A 21662-nucleotide genomic window follows, 5' to 3' on the forward strand; every position below is an offset into this window, starting at 1 on the left:
AGTTTTAAAGGCTTCTAGACTCTCTCATCTGGAATTTGCAATCGCTTGGGACGGGCTGAGGTTTACTTCTGCATTAGCAGCAGAGATTGCATGGCCTGCTTTAACAAGTCTCTTTGCTGATCCTGTGAGGCCGTTGTGTCCTAGACCCTGAACTGCCCAGCGAGAGGCCAACACAGCAGGTCCCTGTCCTCGCAGGTTCTCTCGTAGAGAGCAGAGGTGTCCCAGGGAGGGGCGTCTGGGGCACAGGGTCTGGATGAAAGCCCCTTCTGAGACGGCGGGGAATTTCAAAGGAGGACAGAGAGCCGGGAGGCTCCCCAGAGGGGCAGCTCGGTTGTCTGGAAGGATGGGTGGAAAGCCCTCCAGGCAGAGAGGCCTGGAGAAGGGACATTCCAAGCACGAGTTAAGCCATGTGCAACTCGGGGCACCAGGCTGGCTCAGTTGTAGAGCATGAGACTCTTGATCTCAAGGTTGTGAGTTTGAGCCCTGTGTTGGGTGTAGAGATTACCTAACATCTTTAAAAAAAAAAAAAAAAAAAAAAAATCACGTGCAATTCAAAGAACAGGGAACTCTGGGAATAAGACACCGCTCGGATCACCAAGGGCTCATGAGCCAGCTGAAGGTTGGGTTCATCGTGAAGGAGAGAGGAAAGCCTTGGAAGGGTTAAGAGAGGGGCAACAAGGGCAGGTGAGGGATGAATTGGGGTCAGGGCACAGAGGGCATCGGCTTGAGGAGCTGGTGGCAAGGAGAATTCGCTGATGGCACAGGCAAGAAATAATGGCAGTCTGGTTCAGGGCAGCAACCCGGGATGGGGGAGATAGGGCTGGAACCAGGAAACATTTCCAAACCAGCGCCCCGCCCCCCCGCCCTGATGTGACGAGTGAAGAAGAGAAACACACTAGCCATCATCCCCAGGACTGTACGCCCGGAGCTGGCTGGCCGGCTGGCTGCTGAGGACTTCGCGTGAGACCTGGGATTGGACTTTCATCGGCAAAGACCACACTGGGAGCAGCGAGAGAACCGGTTCGTGGTGGGGGAAGAAGATCGTGAACTTGGTTTCTTCAAGATGAGGGATGACGCCTACACAGGTAGGGACAGAAGCTCGGGACACGCACTGAACAAGAGATGCCGAGGACCCGGGAACGGTGTGGCAGGAGCCGGAGAGGAGTCTGAGTGAGCCAGCCTGTCACACGTCTGCGGGGGGGGGGACAGCTGGGACAGGACGCATGGCAACCCGGCCCAGGAGAGGGTGGCTGTGCCTGAGGACAAGAAGCCACTGCTCCGGGACACAGGACAGGGTCCCGGGGAAGGATTTGGGGGAGGAGAAATGGGTGTGCCTCCTGGGATGGGAGAGAACAAGCAGGTTGGTGAGACGGTGAGGGGACTGGGGGGTCGAGCGGGAGCTTGGGTTCAGATGGGCCGCCCGGGACCACCTGAGGCCGTGTTTCGACCGCGCAGCCCTGAGTTTCCCAGGCAGCGGGAAGGAGCGGTTCTTCCCAGAGGCCTTGGGCACCAGGTGGTGGACGGGCTGGGGTCTGGGGGCAGCTCAGGAGTGAGTCCACAGCACCTGGACGTCCACACCCACAGCGGCACCCGGCAGCGGAGCGTGGTGGCAGTGTGACCTCAGGCAAGCCACATGATGCTGTCTGGCCTCAGTTTCCTCTGGTGTCAAATGGGGATAATGTTATCCCCTCCCTGCCAGGCTCCTGCCCTGCCCACACGCCTGTCTCCCCATCCAGCTTGGGCTCCCAGCGGCCAGGTGTCTGTCGTTGTGTCCCCCCCGTCCATCCCACGCTGCCTCGGGCACACACAGCCACAGGAGAACAGAGGGAGGGTTCTAAGACAGGCTGGCTCAGAACTGTGACCGTGTGGCCCTCCTGGGCACTCCATTACCATTAGGCGGGCACACGGCACCTGCTCCATTCAGCCTTCCCAGGTGACTTTTTTGAAGGGGCCCATTTACAAAGTTCCAGCTCCTGTTTGCACCAGTTAAAGTGCACAGAAAAAGGGACCCCATCAACATCAACTGGGCTGCTTCCAACTTCTCTAAAAGCCCGATTTCCCATTCGACAGAAATTACTCCTGGTCCTGCCGTGGACCACTGTTATTCGACTCAGAGTATAATTTCACGGCATTAGCAAAAATGATCCCTTTTACAGGTCTATAAACGCCCTTGGCCCACAAAACAGTCTTGACCTTCAGAGAGACAGAGATTTCACGGTGTGTATGGGGGGGGGGCGGCGGGGCCTCTCACCTGAGACCCTCCCGGGGCAGGGAGGCTCCTTGGGGTGGAGGGCAATCTGCAGTGACCTTCGGGGCCCCCTCGCTGGGGGCCCGCCGGAAGCTGTGTGTGTTTCTGCGTTGATCTTCTATCGCAACGTACTTTTCCATTTGGTCAGGCAATCATCGGGTGTCTTCCTGGAGCAGGTGTTGAGACCCAGGTAACCCTTGGCTACCTGGGCGCCCCTCCTGCCGCTCCTCCTGACCGGGGCTGTCTGTGGGGTCTCCTGAAGGTGGTGGGGGTGGGTAGCAGCATCTCAGAGTGCTTTCTGGGGTGGCCTTTTTCCCTTCGGAGAAATTTCGTAGCTTCACCACCTTAAGGGAAAACGTGGAGGGAAGCCAGTGAGGGTAAGGAGGGGAAAGATGGGGGGACGTCTCCTTTTCATCGCAGGGACAGATTCCCGCCCCCCTCCTCCCCAGGGAGGTCCCCAAGGCTCGGCCAGGAGGTCTGGACGCAGGCTACTGTCTGCGTGCGCGGGGAGGGCGCACAGAGCAGGAGGCTCAGGCGGCGGAGGCCTTCGGCAGTCATTGCCAGGAGCTAATGCGAGGCATAAATCATCTGTCAGCTTACGGAGTGACTTTCAAAGTTGTTGGAATGGAATAATTAAAAGAAATTGATATCGTAAGAGAAAGCCACGTCCGCCGTCGCAAGGCCTTGCCTCGCTGACAGCTCGTTGCCACGCGCACTGCATTACCAGCAAGGCCGCGGGACGCGGTGCTCCCTCTGCTCGGCACTCAGGGCTCTGGCGACGCCCTCCCGAGGCACCTTCCCCAGCGCCCGGGAGAGCTGGGCCGCACCGGCCGCGGCCTGTGGGCAGGCTTCCCGCGGGTGGGCAGCAAGAGGAGTGGAGAAAGCCTCCCGTGGCTCATCAGCTCGCCACCACCAGGGACAGACCTAACCCCACCCAGGTGATCGGTGATGACCGATGAACCCCGGCCCCCAAACCCGCCACCACGTCTTTTCGTCAGCTTGCCTCTTGGAGACGTAGAAATGAAGTCCATCCGGGCCACCGGCTCAATAGCCAGGAGCTGCTGGACGGGAGCCCCCTGTGCTGTCCAAAGTGGGAGCTACAGGGTAAGCCAGTGGGCGCCAGGGCAGAACTGAGAGAGACCTTCTCTCTCTGAGCGCCCCCAGCCAGCCTCACCCCTCCTTCCACGCGAGGAGAGGGTGGCCTTGTTAAGGTCTGCTCTATACCAGGCACTGGTGTGGTTCCGTTTTGACCCATTAATCTTGCAGCAACCCTCTCCCTTAGCTTCTCTTATGAAGCCTCCTGGAGCAGATGGGGAAACTGAGGTCCAGAGAATTCAGTAACCAGATCAAGTTCACACCAGCCAGAGAGGGTAGAAGTGGACCTGATCCGAGGCCGCCCGAACTTGCCCCGAAGGACGGGTCATAGGAGACCACGAAGGGCGAATGCTCCGGAAAAGCTAACCTGCAGATGGGCAGGGATGAACCAGAAGAAGGGCGTGTCCGTCAGGAGGCCCCGCCTTGGTGCTGAGGTCGTCCCAGCTCTGATCCTGGATCCGGCACTTTCCAGCTGAGGGGCCTGGAGCCGGGTACTTGACCGCTTGATCGCCATCCTTAGCTGGACGTCCGATTCGGGGTTGTCGACATTGTGCCCGGCCTCCAGCCAGCCCTTGGTGAGCCCAGGTGCTGGGACGATGGCCGCCCTCTTGGCGTAAGGATGCCCCAGCCTCCCTCAAGCCCGGGGACCCAGGCGTATTCCGCCTTCTCTCTCCGGGTCTTGCAAGTGGGAGAAGCCCTCTGGGGGAGCCAGGGCGCACCCTGGCTCTCCCAGAAACGAGGCCCACTTCACGCTGGGATGAGCTGGGTGCCCCTTTCTTCCCTTACTTTGCAAACGCTACGCCGCGCTCCAAGCGTCTCTCGGAAAACTCAGCAGTTTCTTATTTAGGGTCGGGCTTGACTTGGTTCTTGCGTCTCTGAACTGTGACTAGCCGGTCGCCTCCCCAGGGGACTCTGCCAGCTGCCCTCACGGGCTGCTTTTTCTTCTGTGGCCTTGTTTTCCGTCTTGAACATGGCTCCTGGGTCCGCCTGGATTCTCTGCTCCGGGCCTCAACTCTGGCCTCGCCTGCTGAATCACACCAAAGAGAAACAAAATAGGTGGCCGTTGAGAATTCCGTCTGTCTTCGATTCACATTTTTATAAACGTATCTGTGCGTCCAGGGCAGGCGTGTCGATGGGCCGTGGAAATGAAGGTCCCCCTCAAACGCACATAACACCGCGGGCACTTTTGGGGAGTCGCTGGTACCCTACAGGCATTACCCTTGAATCCCGTGATCTTCGCTGCAGACGCTAAGAAGAGCAGGTCCGCCTAAAGAGCAAAGCCTCTCGAATTTGTATTGGCTCCTGTCTACCAGTTGTCAGGGTCCAGGGTTGAAGTCCGGTAAATGCCTCACTCGGGAAACCTTGGACACTCGGCAGACCATTTATTTATCTCTGGGCCTGACCCATGCGTTCCAAAGCTCAAGCCGTTGGGGAAAACAGGCTTGGAAAAATGCATATCCCACCCGCCCCCAATATCTCAGGCTAACAAGTTGGCCCTTCAGCAAGTATCCCATTGTCCAAATCGTGCGGACACCTCCATGATGCTCCCCCTTCATCGGCGCGTATAAAACATCCCCTATGCTTCCTATATGCGCCCATGACCTCATCTTTCCTGCACAGTCCACTTGCTTTCAATGGACCCAGTCACAAGCCGGAACCGTTTGACTCCAGCGTTTCCTAGCGGACCATCTGTTGGTCGCAATCAGCGCGCAAGCCCCGCTTTGCCGGTGGCGGTACCTCCACAGCGGCACCGCCCGCCGCCCTGGTCCCCCCGCACCTCTCCCCTTCCCTCCTCTGCCGTCCTCACCCCGGGAGCTCCCGCGAGTGCCCTGTGGGAGCTGCCGGGAGACGGTCATAAACCCGGCTCTGTTCTCCGGCAGTTTCAGGCCCAGCCGGGCCCAGACCCGCCTTTTCTTCCTTAAAGGTCACAAAATCTAATTAGAACGATTGCTAACTGTATATTCTCGTTGTCGGTAAGCCTCAAATAATAAAAATCAGACCAAATGAGACTAATCAAGGGAGATGGAAAATCGATGTCATATTTGTTCCAAGTAATTTCCTTTTAGAAGAGAAAGGGCTCTTAGGAGTGGTTTGCGAATTTAAAAGATGTTTACGGTTGCATCTAGACATCGGAACATCAAAGTCAACCCCAAACGGAATTTCGCTGGATGATCTCTCTCTTTATTCCCGGAAAAGCCAGGGCGGTGTGGTATAAAGGCTAAAACGGGGCGACAGCCTTTCTTGGGTCTGCTTTAAGTAGTTCTGGCTTTGCCAAAAACAAAAAAAAAAAAAAAATTGAAAAAGGGATCCCTTAAGACAGGAGCAAAAGGTCGGTAATACATGAAATTCTTTTCCCTTTCTTCAATATTTTTCTGAGTAGTTGCTTTCAACTGAATGCACACTTAAGAAAAAGCCCTAAATAATAAGAGAACAGAGATAAGCAAGGCATAGCAAAGAAGAGAACCGAAATCGTTCTTCAAATAACATATCCTTTTGCCCAGGATCCCCCTCGAGATAGTGGTTAATGACACCAGATAAGCACCCCGTTCTCCATTTGGTTCTGCGTATGCGTTCATGACAATGGGAGGGATCTGTACCAAGACGACCCGGTTGATCTGCTTTGCCGTGATTCCTTCGCACTTCCCCAAGAGCCGGAAAGGAGCCCCCTTAGAGGCGAGGCATCCTTAGCATCACACCCCGATCACAAGTAAACAAGCACCAGGCACCCACGGTGGCCAGCCTCCAGAGCAACAGCTGTCCCTCTTATAATTAGAAATTCCCCAGTGGAATCCAAATAGACCCAGGCTAAAGTTAAGTTCTTGGCCTCTTGTTCTGCAAAGTCTGACCTACCGCGTGTGGATCCAATCATGCCTTGGGCACACACGTCTTCTGTTGGCACGGAATGGGGGGCACGCTCCCTCACCCGTTGCCCCTCAAACCACGGGAGACATCCACTGGATGCGCATAGATCCTTGAGTCCATTTCAGAGAAAAGTTACCTGTTTGGGGCTTTGGCCAATTGTCTTTTATTTCTGCCTCAGTCCATCTGGATGATTCTTCTTCTTCACTGTTGGTCTCAGAGAGGCCGTAGCTACGCCATCTTGGATCGCCTGGAAACATATCCACAGAAAGCTTGGAACGCACGCCCTCCTGCCCCTTGGCCCACAGACCTCACGACAAGTCCGGCCCTGCCTGAGACATGTTTGCTATTTCGATGACACGGTGGGCGTGTTGTTTTTTGCATCATGAGATTTCCTCCCTTCTGGCAGGTTCTACCGCAGAAGGGAGCACTGTCGAAACAGGTTTACCTGTTCCCCTAACTGGATCTCAATTATGTATTCGCATGGACAGTTCATAGTTAGACCCCTGTGGATTTCTGTTCCCCTTTACTATCAATCCACCTCGTTAGCCACGGAATTTCCAAGCTCCAGTCTCTGCTACATATGCTCAGAGCCACTGAGCTCACATCGCTCATGGTAGGAGAGCACTCTGCCCCTGCTAGGTGGAGTGGGTCCTGCTTCTCCAGTGTCCCAAAGGGTACACGCTTAACTTCTCCTTTCTAATAGCTCTGGTGGGGCGGCAAGTGTGAGCCATCTGTCTGCCTCCTGGCCACATCCTTGCGTAAAATGACAGGCATTTCCTAGAGAGTGGGTCCTTTTTAGGGAACCCTGGCACTGGCAACCACCTGGCCCAACTGGCCCCCGATCCTCGGTCGTTGGAAGGGCTCTGCTCCAGGCAGCTGTGACCACTCCCCATCTTACTGGGAGGATGCTTCACCCAAGGCTGCCGCCATATTTCCTCTTTGTCATCCTCCACCGTGCCGAGATCATGAGGATGAGCATGATCCTGAACTGGAGCAAAGTTTATTCTTCTACTGAAGAAGTCAGAATCAACACCGTGGAACCTGTTAACCACCCCTCCACCTACCGCCCACCTTACAAAGGTATTCACTCGGACAAATTAATTAGTGCAAATAAAATGTGGAAACCGCCTAAATCTTTCCTTTCTTTCAAGAAAAGTCCCAGGGAGACTTTACTGGGCAACACGTTGGAAGACCAGTTCTAATGGCTTCACGAACTTGAAAGTACTAAAATGGAATATTTTTTTTCTTAAAAGCACCATAATTCAGTCTTGTCACTAATTCAGACAGTGTGTCCCCCAATTAGGAAGGTTAAACCATACATCACACTCTGCATATAAATTGCCAGATAAAACAGAATCATCTGGGTGGTTGGTAGCCAAGAGATGACATTATTTTCTTCAACTTGTTCAACCGAAAGAAAGAGAAAATCCAGTCCAATTTAAAAGTAACAACTTTTGAAAGAGATTTTATTTATTTCGTGACCAATAAAAAATGAAACGCCTTTCTTCTTTAGCCACCTGGCCCTTTGGGGAAATCGTGTTTCTGCAAAACCTCAAAACTGAAAGGCAGAAAATGTTATTTAATCCACAGATTTCCAGAGAACCAGGGATCAACCAGAAAGAACACTTCTGCACCGGGGGGTGGTTATTTTGCCGATGGGGAGGGGTCCCTCCTGCGACTTGAGGTTGGATTCGGAATTTTCCATCAAGGCACGATCCCAAATCTGAGCCCTTGAGATGTGTCAGACAGAAGGGTACTTCCATTACTGCTGTTCTCAAGGGAGAAATCCATGTTCTTGTTGGCTCCCAGAGGGGATGAGGGGGTCTGGGGGCCGGTGGTGGGTGGATCACTGTAATGTCCTTGTTTCAAGACCACTGGGGGGGCAGGTCACCTTTGACGCAAACCCTTCTCTCGGCTTCCTCTGTGGCCAGGCAGCTCATGCTAACCGCCAAGGCGTCAGGACTCCTGCGGGCTCACTGCAGAGCAGCAATTTTCTTTTGCTTTGCTTTGATTTTCTCCATCCTGGCAATTGAAGACAAACCAAGAAAGCCATTTTCTTCTCCACCAGTCAAAACACCTTTGCCATTTTGTCAGTTTCTGTGCTTGCCTTTTCCCCCCGATCCCAAGGTGGGGCAAGAGATGCCCAGACTTCCACCTCCACGTTCCCCTTCACTAAAAGGAGCCACGTCAACGCCCTACACCCAACAGCCAACACTTCATGCACCCGTGTGGACCGGGTGGTGTTCTAGGTGCTGTGCGGGGGGCCAGTGGTGGGAGAGACGAGAGAGCCAGGCTGCTCTCCGCTCCAGAAGACGGGGCACACGTTACAGGTGGGGTTTGGTAACCTCAGATCGGGAGGAGGGCTCAGGGTTGGGGAGTCTTTGCGAACTTACTTTGGGAATTCGCACTTAAGCCGGCAAGAAAGTACTTCCCAGCCCGCTCCCCAACTTCAGTCACGTGCACGCTGTGATTTTCCCCGTATCTTTTAATGTTTAAAGTTGACTAAAGTCATTTCACTTTTACTTTTAAGTTTATTTATTTATTTTGACAGAGTGCCAGTGGTGGGGGGCAGGGTGGAGGGGCAGAGACAGAGGAAGAGAGAGAGAATCCCAAGCAGGCTCCACACTGTCAGCACAGAGCCCGACGTGGGGCTCGAGCTCACCAACCGGGAGATCATGACCTGAGCCCGAGTCAGACGCTTAGCCGACGGAGCCACCCAGGTGCCCCAAAATCAATTCACTTTTTAAACTTGGCCTCATCCTAAGCAATAATATCCTTGAAATCGCTCCCCAGATGGCCTAGATATTCCTCCCTAACACGCGTTAAGATTAGCCTAACCTTTAAGCAAAAATACACTCACACGTGTTCCACCTAAAACCTTCCTGGGCAGCGCTCGGGGCGTGTGCATCACGGAGCACTGGAGGACAGAGCACGGTCCCGGCCAACTGGAGTAGCAGTAGCTTCTCTTAGCCTGGGACAGCTTGAACTCGGGCTCAGACCCAGGAAAGCAAGTGGCCTTTTGGGGGACAGTGAGTTTCACCAAAGCCGGGAGTCTGAGCTGCTAAGGGCTCAAAGCCTCCCCTCCTCATCTAAGAATGACATCAGGGGACAGATCATCTGGGGGAAACTCACGTTCCCATCCCACTCAAGACCCCTGCCTTTGTCTTCCCAGCTGGAAGAATCAGCCCTGCGATTTCTGCCCCTCTGCCCACTGACTGACCCACATTTACAGCTCGTTAGTGCCCCACACTCCGACCCTGGCACATTTCTGTTCTCGTGCAGTCTCTTCCTCTTGGTGGAATTCAAAGACAAGAGAAGGAAAGCAAAACGGGGAAGTCTGTCTCAAAGAAAGAAATAAGCAGTAAGAAATGGCCGATTCCTTGGGAGGACTGCCCTCCCAGGGAGGAGAAAGAAAAGCCGACTTAACCGGTCCCCGGCGACCGGTTGGGACCTCGTTGTCCCCCAGCCTTGCCTAAAGACAGCTCCAACAACACCCCTCTGTGTGCAGTGAATAAATAAATAAATCAGAGGAATCATCTTAGCCTCGACGACATCTCTGTGGTAACTTCTTTGTTGGTAAAATGTCACCATCAGTTTGTGCACTAAAATTCAAGATGAATCGCGTCGCTCATTCGTGTAACAAGCTAGGTCTAGCTGGCTGCTCGAAAGGAATCCTTTTTTTCCTTTTCTTCCCCCAAAAGCATAAACCTGCAGAGCACGAAGACCGAGTCTGGCTCAACAGACTGGGGACAGAACACTCAACAAACCATGGAAACTCTGTAGGGGAATACACTCTTGCAAGGTGCCGAAAACCTGGCCATGCTGGGCAGGATCTCAGCGTGAGAGGCTGTGGGGCTCGAAGGGACAGTTTGCTGGGTGTGCTGGGTGACATATCTGAATCCTGGAATGTCGGTCCGCGCCACCAAAACGGACGGTGGAACTGATTCTGCCCCTTCCCTTCGGCACAGTGTTAAAGCACAGCTCGAGGGCTTTCTCCAGGCTGTTGCTTCCATCAATGAAGGAGAAGGGACCCAGGGCTGTTAGATGATCAGGTTAGTAACAGATGAATAATCTGTCACTGTCAGGCTGTCTGGAAAGCCGGCCAAGCAGACACTGGAACAGGATGCGAGCCTTAGGCGGGGTGGAGAGGAGGTGCCCAGAGTTGTCCTGCGCCCCTGGAACCCTGCAGGGCCAGGCTGATTCTGCCCAGAAGTTACCCAGGCTCCCCTTTTGACGCTCAGCTGAACGTGTCCCCCATGGCCATGGAGTCACTACCGCTCCCCCAAAGATTGGCAAAGAGAGCCATCTTTGGCCCTCGCCCTTCCTCTGTGTTCAAAGATAGTATTGCCCAAGATCTCATGGCGCTACACCGTTTGAGGCCCCAAGGAGATAAGAGGACTGAGCCCCAGACTCGGGAGGAAGCAGCAGGTGCTGCAGAGGCGCTGGGAGGAAGGGCTGGAGTCAGTCCCGCTCTGCACCCTGCCCGCCCAGCTGCCCCCGGCCCGTGACTTGCTCCGAGCTTCTCTCCTCCTCCGCGGAGGGGAGCGGGGGGATGAGGCGATCTGAGGTTCCTGTGATTCCTAAAGGGTTGTGATTCTTTGACCCTTTGACTGAAGACTCCTTCTTGTCCAGCTGAGCCCCTGAGGTCCGGCGTCTCTATCCTTGGTTTCCCAGTACCTGGACGCCAAGACTTTGGTGGCCTCCAGATCCACTACCAGTAAGGGTGCCAATAGCTCGGGGAGGTCTGCCGCTGGATTAGCAGAAGGGCAAAATGCACAGCATCCCGAAGGATCCCCGCTTCCTCTTCCGGAGCTTCACGGGGCACATCCTTGGGGATGTCTGCACGGAAGACGGGAGAAACCGGGATTCTCGCGGCTGTGCCCGATGAGGCCACCACCCTGTATGGGAAGAGCCAGGGTTCCTTTGGGCAAACTTTTCGGGCTCCTGTGTTCTTTGCTCTCCTCCCTGCCCAGATGGTGAGTTTGCTGGGGGAATAAGTTGAGGCCTCTGTCCACACCTCCCTGGAGCCTGGGCCCACCCCCTCCCGGTTCCTTGACGCGATTCATGCTGAGAGCCGCCCTGGCGTCCCCTGTGGGGTAAATAGCGGAGGTGATTGACAGGGGTGAGACATGTAATCCGTGGGCTTGAGAACTTTCCATCACAGCACCACGCTGCGGTGCTCAGAAACCTACCCCCCGTGGCCCTAGCCCTAAGCCCCGGGGCTCGGTACCTTGTCTGTGAGGGATGAGATGTGATGTCACATATTTTCTTAACAAACCGAGAGAGAGGGGGAGAGAGGGAGAACCCAGCCCAGGATGTCACTCAGAGGCAAGAGTTCAAATAAACACATTTCTCCTTTTCCTTCATTCATAAAAGGAAGCCAGTTACAGCTCCAGTCGGGCAGAACCCAGGGTTCCGCCCTCGCCAAACAGGCCAGCAGCCTGGGAATTAGCGGGATGGCTGGAGTTTCACCAAATCTGCGGAAGAGCTGTTGGCCCCGGGTGAGAGTATCCCCGAAGGCCAGAGGCTGTTGGCTGGAGAGCACTGCCGCCCTTGACCTGACCTTGGGTCTCAGGGCAGACTCTGAGGTTGTGTTCTCTCTTTCCTTTTTGTTTGGTCCTGGACTCTCCCCGGAGAGAATGAACATGTCCCCATTTTTACTAGGGCTTTCCTCGATGTCCATTTAAAGAATAGTCTGGCGAGGGGCGCCTGGGTGGCTCAGTCGGTTGGGTGACCGACTTCACTTGGGTCATGATCTCATAGGTTGTGAGTTCGAGCTCCACGTCGGGCTCTGTGCGGACGGCTCGGAGCCTGGAGCCTGCTTCGGGTTCTGCGTCTCCCTCTCTCTCTGCCCCTCCCCCGCTCACGTTCTGTCTCTCTCCTTCAAAAATAACCATTAAAAAATCCTTTGAAAGAAAATAAAGAATAGTCTGGCGAAAGAGGCAAACGTAGCACGTGACCTGGGATCACATCCTGGGCCCAGTTGCTAGTAATCATGACGTGGCGGTCCTCAACGGTCTGGGGACAGCCACATCTGTCCCACATTTGGGCTACAGATTAGATGATACCAGGGATTGGAGTCAACTTTCGGAGGGTGTGCCGATGATCACGGGGTCAGGGAGGAGAATGCCTGTGTGTCTGTCTGCTCCTTCCCTTCCAGTGATTTTGCAAACACACGCACAAGTACAGATAAAGCAACATGGTAAAACAAACAACAGTCAATCTCGGGATGAGGATGTGGGTGACCATCAACTTTTCTGGGCGTTTGGCCTTATTTTCCTAATAAATCAGGTGGGCTTTGCATTAGCTGCTCCCCGGGGCCACGCCCATGCTGAGCTGGTGAACATTCTAGGGGCGGGCTCACCTACTTGGTTCTGGTACTGCAGAGTACAAGCCTAAGCCATGCACCAGCCACCAGTGGGGAACAGGAAACACCTTCAGGGATGCACACGCCCCTGCCCGCAGCAGAGAAGGCGGAAAAGACTCACCAGCTCTTGGTTTGCAACCTCCCCGGCGTGGCGTCACCAGCCAGCACCATCTACACTCGCCTCTGTCACCACAGCCTCGAGTATGCTCGTCGCCCAAGGTCTAATTACGCTCCTTCCCAAGAACATGATGAGGCGCTAACCCGGGGCCTGTGGAAGAATCTCATACGTTGAGAAGGACTAAGCATAAGAAATGGAGAGGCCACGAGACAGTCGCTGCCTTTCTCATCTCCTGTGTCCAGTGTTCTCGTCTGCAAAGCCACTCTGTCATCTCTGAGGTCTCCTTCCCGCTCTCACGACCTGTGATTTTTATCTAGGGAGACCTGTTGGCCATTAGAAGGATCCAGTCCTGAGATGCATGACACTAAGAGACGCTGTGGTGTCTCCACCCACGGAGATGCGACCAGATAAATTGGTAATACGAACGTCGCCATTACAGTAAAAGCTAGTTTACCTGACAGGCACTCACGCAGAAGTTTCAGGCCAAGGAGGGCCGGTATTCTGAGGGGTGACCCGAGGCTTCGAAACCTCCAAAGAATGACCCCATTATGCTGAGTGGGGTCCTGACGTGCGTCCGAGTTGGAGGTTGTGCGTGGGGCATGGCAGGTCAGACAGAGAATCAGCCCTGGGCGTCTGGAGATGGGAGCCCAGTGTCTCCTGGACGAGCCGACGGGGCTGGGCTGTCTCCATCTCTCGGAAACGTAAAGGCTTTACCCACCCAAGATGGGGGCAGGGGAGGGAGGCACCGAATAATCTCCTACAGTCCCTCCCGGTTTTCAGACCCATAGCTCCTCTAGCCTTCGGTCTGCTGGATTAATCCTCTTGGTTCCACGTAAGTCAGATGTGACTGGGCTTCAAGAGACCCCAGGCTAACAGGGCGCACTCTGGTACCGTGAACAAACATCAGACTCACGGGGCCATCGTCCCGGGTCATCAGCTGGATCAGAAAGCATGCTTTCTCTCGCGTTTCCTTCTGCCTCTTGGTTTCCTTTAAGCTCACGGCTCTTCAACATCAAAAGCTACTCCCAAAGCTGATCATTTTACATTTGTCCACCTTCGGCAAACATCTTTGCAAAAGGCCTTTTAAGATGACTGTTGGTTTTGGTAGTACCTTTCGTAGGGTATTAAGACCGTCAGGCTAGGAAAACAAAGAGCGACCTTGAAGGATGGGCTATCCCATACCAGCAGGAAGGTCTTAGTAGAAACCGCCAGTACCCGGGAAGCGACCGGGCGGCCCAGTGGCCGTGACCTTCCCAGGCTTTGGGAGAAGGAGGCTTCCGTGCAGCATGGAATATCCGAGGGCTGTCAGGTGCCCAACAGCCAAGACGTGGTTCCATGGGACTCCTGCAAGAAACGCCATTCCTGCACAAACTTTCACCGTGTCCCAACAGGACCTGGGGGACTGAAGAGGGAAGTGAAAAGCACAGACACAAACGTCCCCCCGCCCCAGGTCATCTGAAAAGAGAGGCACACGTACATCAGGAGAGGCAGCAAAACGCAGCGAGCAGCGGACCTCCAGAGACTCAGGACATGCCCACGAGATGGGAAGCTGCGTGAGGCCAGGGTCTTTCATAAAGTCAGGCTCCCGGAGGTACGAGTTGCCTTCAGTAAAACTCCCCATTTTTAGGTGTGTACTTCTTTGAGTTTTGGCAAATGCATACAGTCCCGTTCCCACCACCACAATCAAGACGTAGAAGATTTCTGTCATCCTCAACGTTTCCCGTGCCCTCTCTAGCCAACCCCCTCTGGGCAACCCGTGATCTGGTTTCTGCCCCTATGGCTTGCCTCGCCCCAAAGAGCACGTAAGTGGCACCAGTGTGCCCCCCCTTTTGTGTCTGGCGTGACGCTTCCGAGGGCCTTCCACATCACTGCACGCGTGAGCGATCCACTCCTTTTTATCGCTGAGCACCATTCGCCAGCCGCGCCATGATTCGCCCGCTCACTAGTGAATGGACGTTTGGGCTGCTTCCGTTTGTTCAGCGATGATGAGCGAACGTTCAGGTACAGGTTTTTGTGTGGAACTAAGTTTCCATCTCATCGGGGTGGAAGAGCTGGCAGGAGGATGGCTGGGTCAGGTGGTGAGCGAACACGTGACGTTCGAGGAAACCGGCCGGCTGTCCTCCAAAGTGGCTCTACCGTTTTGCCTTCCCAGTAGCGATGACTGAGAGTAGGGTTGCTCTTTCCAGCAACACGGCCCCTGGTATTAAGTTTCCGGTGTTTTGGTTTTAAATCTTAGCTATTCTAATGAGTGTGTAGTGACATCTCATTTTCATTTTTAATTTGAATTTCCCTAATGACTAATGATGTTGGACATCTTTTCAAAATGTGCTTATGGTCTCATTATCTTTTTTGATTAAGAGTCCGTTCAAATCTTTTGCCCATTTAAACACTTGTGTTGTTTTCTTCTTGAGCTGTAAAAATTCTTTATATATTCTGGATTCGAGCCCTTTAGTGGCCACGTAAATCTCTTCTTCCAGCCTGGGGCTTATCTTTGCGTGATTTTAACGGCGTCTTTCCAAGAACAGAAGCTTCTATATTTTGATGAACTCTAACTGATCAACTGTTTTCTACCATGGCTCATGCGTTTTGTGTCCTATTTAAATAATCTGCCTCCAATCCAAGGTCGCAAAGAATTTCTCCTATTTTTTTTCTCTCAAAGACGTTTTATAGTTTGGGGTTTCACATGTAGGTCTGCAATCCATTTCAAGTGAATTTTTGTACATAGTAAGAAGTATAGGTAAAGGTGGCTTTTTTGTGTGTGCTTTAGGGGTTTGAGGGGTTTGGGGACGTATCCAAAAACGTTCTGGCACTACTTGTAGAAATGCCGTCTTTTCCAAACTATGTGTTCCATCGATCCGGGAATCTGTTCGTCCACCAGCGACACACAATCTCGGTGACCGTGTTTCACAGTAAGACTTGAAATCAGGTAGTATTAGTGCTCCAGCCCTATGCTTCTTTTTTCAAAATCGTCTTGGTGCTTGGTCCTTCGCGTCTGTATACATTTGTCAATTTCTTTGGAAAAAAACCAAAAGCCTGCCAGGATAAGGGCAAGAGTCTTTTGTTCCTGTTGAATTCCTAGCGCCTCGAACAGTGCCTGGCACATATCGGTAAACGAGAAACATTTTGGAATGTAAGAAGGAGTGGATAGAACACGGGGAGGGGGGGACCCAGTCAACATATGGTACATATAGGAGGGGAGGCATTCAGAAGGTCATAGAAGATGGTAGAACTACTTTGGCAAACGCTCTGGCAGTTTCTTAAAGCAATGGATGTGCGTGTACCCCATGACCCAGCAATTCCACTCCTAGGCGTTTCTCCGGGGGAATGAAAACATATGTGCACAAAAACCCTGAGCCAGAATGTTCCTGGAAGGTTTATTCACATTAGCTCCAAGCTGGAGACCACCCAGATGTTCATCAACTCATCGGCGGGTAGCCCAAACGTGGAATAGTCACACCGTGGAATACTACTCAACAATAAAAAGAGACGATGTACGGAAACACACTACCAAATGGTTAGGTCTCAAAAACATCATGGCGAGCAAAAGAAGGCAGACGCCAAAACGTGCATACCATATGCTCCCACTTAGATGAGATTCTAAAATAGGTAAAACCAACCTATGATGCAGAAATCAGGTCAGTGGCCGCCTCCGGGAAGAAGTGACTGAGAAAAGGAACGAGGGAAATTTCTGGGATGACGGAAGCGTTCCGTGTCTTGTTCCGCACCCTTGGAAACAGGCTGAGATCGCTGAGATGTAAACATTTCACTGCATGTAAGTTGACGCACCGACTGAAATTTTTTAACTAAAAAAAAAAAAAAAAATCGCGGTAATTTCTTCTCCAAAGGAAGCAATTCCGGAGCCCACAGGGCTGAGAGGGAGCAAAGACTGGTCACCCACCAGAGTGCCGCGAACCAGGATCTCAGTTCTGAGCGGCAGAAACTACAGCTGGGGACGGGGTGGAGAGGGGCGAGGTCTTCTGGGCTTAGCTCCTGGCTGACCTCGCCGTTGTCCCCTGCCCACATACTCACGATGCTCTGTTCTCCTCCACAAACACTTGCCACCGCAGGGAGGCCGCCAGGAGAAGCCAGAGGTCAACTAGAAAGATCCCAATAAGGGGTCACGGTTCTTGGCAGTAGCCCAGTGGCCGTGAGCGTCCGAACGTTAACCTCATGAGTATCTACGTGCAAGGCGCTGCCATGGCAGCGGGAGCCCCTGGGGTGCGCTCAGGGTGCCTGTTTCATCCCGGCACAGTACAGGGGGGGCTTCCCTCGTCAGCCATCTCCTTGGACGGGGGCGCGGGACAGCAGTGCCGCGTGAGCATCCAGGAGTCGTGAGCAGCCCTGAAGCGTCACAAAGCCTGCAGGGCCCGCTCAGCGTGTGGGTCCAGAACCACAGAGCTTCCTGGTCCGCACGGAACGTGGCCGGCGCTCGCTTCTCAGGTAGGTGAAGGGCACACAGTGCGAGATGACCGGCATCTGATGGATAGAGGCGGATCAATGAAAAACTGGATTGGGCCTGGGACAGAATTCAGGGGAAAAGGTAAGAGGCGGAGGAAGGGTGAACGTGGATTACGTCCACGGTCCACAGCTCTGTCTTCTCACATGGGACGCAGCCGGCTTTCAAGAAGATGGATATTTTTGAGGCTAAGTGAGAAGGGCAAACCCCGAGGAGAACACAGAGGACCCACGTTTGGGTAGGTAAGCGCTGACTCCCCAAACCCAAGTTTGGGAAGGCCTTCGCTCGAGATGATATTTGGAAATCACATTCGCAAATCAGCTGTCCGCTTTTCATTTAGTATCTTACTAAGTCTCTGGATTTAAAACCTACTGAAAAGCCTACCCCCCACCCAGCACGCCATCGGAATAACGCGTATGAATTAAGATTCTCTCCAACGCAAGCATTTTTTAATTAGATTGAGACCTTGGAACCTGGTGACTGTATTTCTTCTCTGAGTGCCGTCTGGGTGATTACAAGAAGCTGAAATGGAGAAATATTGGAAAGAAGATTGGCAAAGAAGGAAGACTGAGATGGCCCTTGGCACGTCCTAGGTTCTCAACTGCCCGCCCGATCTGAAGTTCCCAAAGTGAAGAAGCTCTCAGACCCCCCTGAGTTCTCACAGAGTAACAACTTGGCATCCGGCTTCTTGGCAAAGTCCGAGAGATACAACCACTTAATGAGATTTGAATGTATTTCTGTACTTGTGATTCTCCATGGGTAATCTGTAAAGGAAGGAGCAATTTTCTTTTCGTCTTCATTATTTTTTGAAAGATCATTGAGTCTATGTTCTATTAAAGCTTCTTTCAAATCACAGGGCATGTCTAAGATGTCAGATAAGATTTCAAGGTCAAGAGAAGGACTTCTTCTTTTTTTTTTTTGGACACACTGAGAGGATGCTGGGAACGTCTTCAGAACCCTGAGGACTGAGCGGCCTGGGGAACCTGGCACTTCACCAGGACACCTGCCCGGGGGCCCCTTCGCCGTGGTCCTCAGAGGCGCCAGGTGGCACTCTGCAAGGGGGTACCGAAGTGGAGAGCGAGAGGGAGAAGCCAGCAAGAAGAGAGAAGCACAAAGAAAGGAAGGAAAAGGCGAGCGGAGAGTTTGGGGGAGGCTAGGAGAGAAGGGATGGCAGGAAGGGCCAGGCAGGCGGGAGGCAGGGGGGTGGAAAGCCAGAGCAGCTCCGGGAAGGAAACGCAATGGAGGCTGCAGAGACGGTCATGGAAACTCAGCCACCAACAGAACTGCATTTACTGGTTCTGGCGAACTGGGACCCGAGAGGAGGACAGAGGTTTTCAGTCTGACTCCAGACGAGATTTTTGAGTCTTCACTGTGTTGGGACAAGACAATCCAAGGAAAAGGCTACCCAGGTCCCCGTCCATGGACCCCGGCCCCTTTGGCCTGTGCCACCAAGGAGCTGTGAACCTCGATCGAGAACTGGCAACACCCTTTGTTTCCACCCCACCCCCCCCCCGCCCGGGGATGGCGGTGTCTGGCTGACTTAACCCAGCGGGACTGCCACCGCCCCGCCACCGCCACCGGGGACAGAGGCGGGCAGCGTTGGGGAAGCAGTGCACGCAGGTGGAAGGGGGCATGGCGCTTCCCCACCTCCTGCCCCTTTCATTTGAATTTGCTTTTTAGGACAGAGTCGCACCAACCGCTCCCCCAGGGGCAAGCCTGGGTCAGCTCGTGGGGCCTGCGTCTGCCCTCAGACCGAGTCGGTCTTAGAACAGGACGCCCCAGGGGTTGGGCCAAATCATTTCCAAAGCCCGATCGTTCCTCAATGCAGCGACTCTTTTGTAAAAAGGAATTGAGACAGAGGAGCCCCAGCCCCACCCCCACTCAAGGGAACCTCAGACATCCCGGGCAGAGTCAGCCTTTGCCAAAACTCAGCACTTCCCCCAGAAAGGTGCGTGGGTGACCGCGTTGTCTGGCTCACCTTTGCAGAGAGCAGGAGGCAGCCTGAGACACAGAAAACACTGAAAGGTCATAAGACTGACGAGAACAGCACAGTATCTGGGCCAGACCTCAGAGCAATTGCTTTTCTCCGCTGAAGATTCAACAAATAAATCAGCCAGATGACAATGGATGGAGGGAGCAGAAATCCATGCGCCGCCCTGTGGCATCGGGGGCGGCCACAGAACGCAGCCGAAATGCAGGATGAAAGACGCGAGACCAATAGCCACGAACGCCAACAAGTGCAGGGCCGGGGCGGGAATGGCCATCTTGGTCCCTGGGACAAGAAGGCTTGGGGGTTTGGGGACGGTGGGGAGTGGGGTCCGTGAATGCGTCCGTGCGTTACCGCTGCTTGTGCGAAGCACCCCACGGCCCAGAAATTCATTACAACCATTTGATGTATTAGCAAATTGGATAAATAACAAGACACGATTTGTTAAAGACTGTCCAGACAGAAAACGATTTGTTAAAGACTGTCCAGAGAGAAAACGAAGCAGAGTCAGTCAACCACAAGGTGATAAGAAGGCAGGCAGCGCTCTGACTCCACCGAGCTCTCAACGGGCCGGAGGTTTCGAAGGAAGGGAAAAGGGTGGAACCTGTGAGAAAGGTCGCTGGCTGTAAAACCGAGGGGTCCCCTCGGGCCGAAGACCCAGGCAGTCTGAGCACGGATGGGTCAACGGCTGCCTGCCGAAGATTTGAAACGTTGAAAATTCGCTGGCCGCCTTGGGAGAGGCCTACGAACCCGCCCCCCTGTTGTGAAAAATCAAGCATTTTTCTTGCCTTGCTGTTTTTTAAATAAGAACTGTTTCTCGGGGAAATTGAATCGTTGATGAGGGAGTGTTTCTCTTCATAGCAGTCCTTCAGTTAATTAATAAAGAAGACACAGTGGGCCTAGAATATCACCATTTGCAATGAAGCCCTGGGGACACCGTCAGCAACCTCGAGACTGCAAAAAATTCCGCAGCCGTGGACCAGGTTCCTTCAACCCACAAACTGCAGGGACGGAGAATCTATAGATTAAGAGCTTACATGCTGTATCGACCAAGCAACCCATCACGATGCGTGGACCTTATTTGGATCCTGGCTTGAACCGGCTGTCTTCTAAAGTTACGGGCTGATGAGGAAAATCTGGACACGCCCTGGGTATTTGAGGAGTTGCTCATTTTTTAGGTGCGCCGATGGTATCGGGGTCACGGTTTTCGAGGAGGTACACGGAAATATCCACGATGTTTGGCGTTTCCTTCAAAATAATCCGTGGGTGGGAGAACGGGTGGCGGGGAGATGAAAACAAGATGGGCCATGAGTCGGTAATTGCTGGAGATGGTGAGGGCTCCGTGGGGGGTTGTGACACTCTTCCCTCTGCTTGCGCATGTGACTGGTACTTACCTTGTTAAAATAAAGAAATAAAACAATCTAGGAAGTGGGGACGCGTACGGTGAGGTCACCTCACGCCCGAAACTTGTAAAATCCGCGGTTGGTTAAACACTGCCAACTGCTCGGTAGTCAAGACGTGCTTGAGTGATGGTGTCGGGACAGTGAGGGTCCCGGCAGGCCGTTCCGAAGGCGGTGGGCCTCTGATGCCGCCCGCTGTCCCCCACAAAGTCCCGGGGGCCAAGATGGCGAGCCGCCCCACCGAGCCAAGCCAGCCTGCGTCCGCGCCCACGGGAGTGGTGGCAAAGCCTCACCGCACACAGCTGCTGGTGTGCAAAGAGCTGAAATTTGCACCCAGACTCGCCGTCCTCGATTCCCCAGGAAAACCGTGGTTTGGAGGATCAAAGCCTTTTCCCAACCCAGCCAGCCCGCTGGCTCCTGGGAGTCAGCCCTCGTGCCGGCCCCGGCTCTGGCAAAGATGAGTGGCTGCTTGGAGACCCGGGCTGTCAGGACGACTAAATCATACCCCCCACGTTTCCCAAACACTTCCTTTCGTTTCTTCCTATCAGGGATGCTCTCCACAAATACCAAGGTATTGATTTTCCAATTGATCGGGGTAGAGAATGCCTCATACAGTTATGACTCTTGACAAGCTGGGAATAAAAAGCCGATCATAATGAGTTCATTTACTTTGCTTGATTATATTACTTTATAACACAATGTGTATACCATCACCCTTTCAAGGACGCCTCCCCTCTAAGCAGCCAGCTCTTAATAATGCTGCTGGTTAATGCTGAAATCCATCTTGCCGCATGATGTGTGAATTTAAAAATCATCCTTAGTGGGCCTCTCTCTCTCTCTCTCTCTTTTTAAATGCCATTGCCATGCTATGGAATCTTTCCTGCACCGAGGACGACTTGATTGATAGAATGAGAACCACTCAGATTCGGGTATAGGGTTTATAGAGGGTGTTTGTTGATGAATGATGGAGGGCGGGCGGGGGGGGGGGGGAATGCAGTGAAAGCCTAATTGTGGGTTATAAATATGCTGTATTTTCCCTATTGATTATATGACACAGAAATGAAAAGGATTACCTTATTAGGTCATATTTAGCCATAAGTGCGTCCTGTGTGCTTCAGCTTGGGACACT

General features: G+C 53.3%; 2 long non-coding RNA genes across 2 annotated transcripts in view; both read left to right on the forward strand.

Moving 5' to 3' along the window:
• The window catches only part of LOC145715336 (uncharacterized), an 86105-nt gene that overhangs the window by 29989 nt on the left and 34454 nt on the right, over nucleotides 1-21662 (forward strand). The window lies entirely within an intron of this gene.
• On the forward strand, nucleotides 941-9741 carry LOC132670796 (uncharacterized). Its single transcript, XR_009606924.2, has 2 exons — nucleotides 941-1085; nucleotides 9378-9741. It is a non-coding gene; the product is annotated as an uncharacterized LOC132670796 (long non-coding RNA).

Source organism: Panthera onca, chromosome A3 (genome assembly GCF_046562875.1).
Source record: "Panthera onca isolate mPanOnc1 chromosome A3, mPanOnc1 haplotype 2, whole genome shotgun sequence".
NCBI classification, from domain to species: Eukaryota; Metazoa; Chordata; class Mammalia; order Carnivora; family Felidae; genus Panthera; species Panthera onca.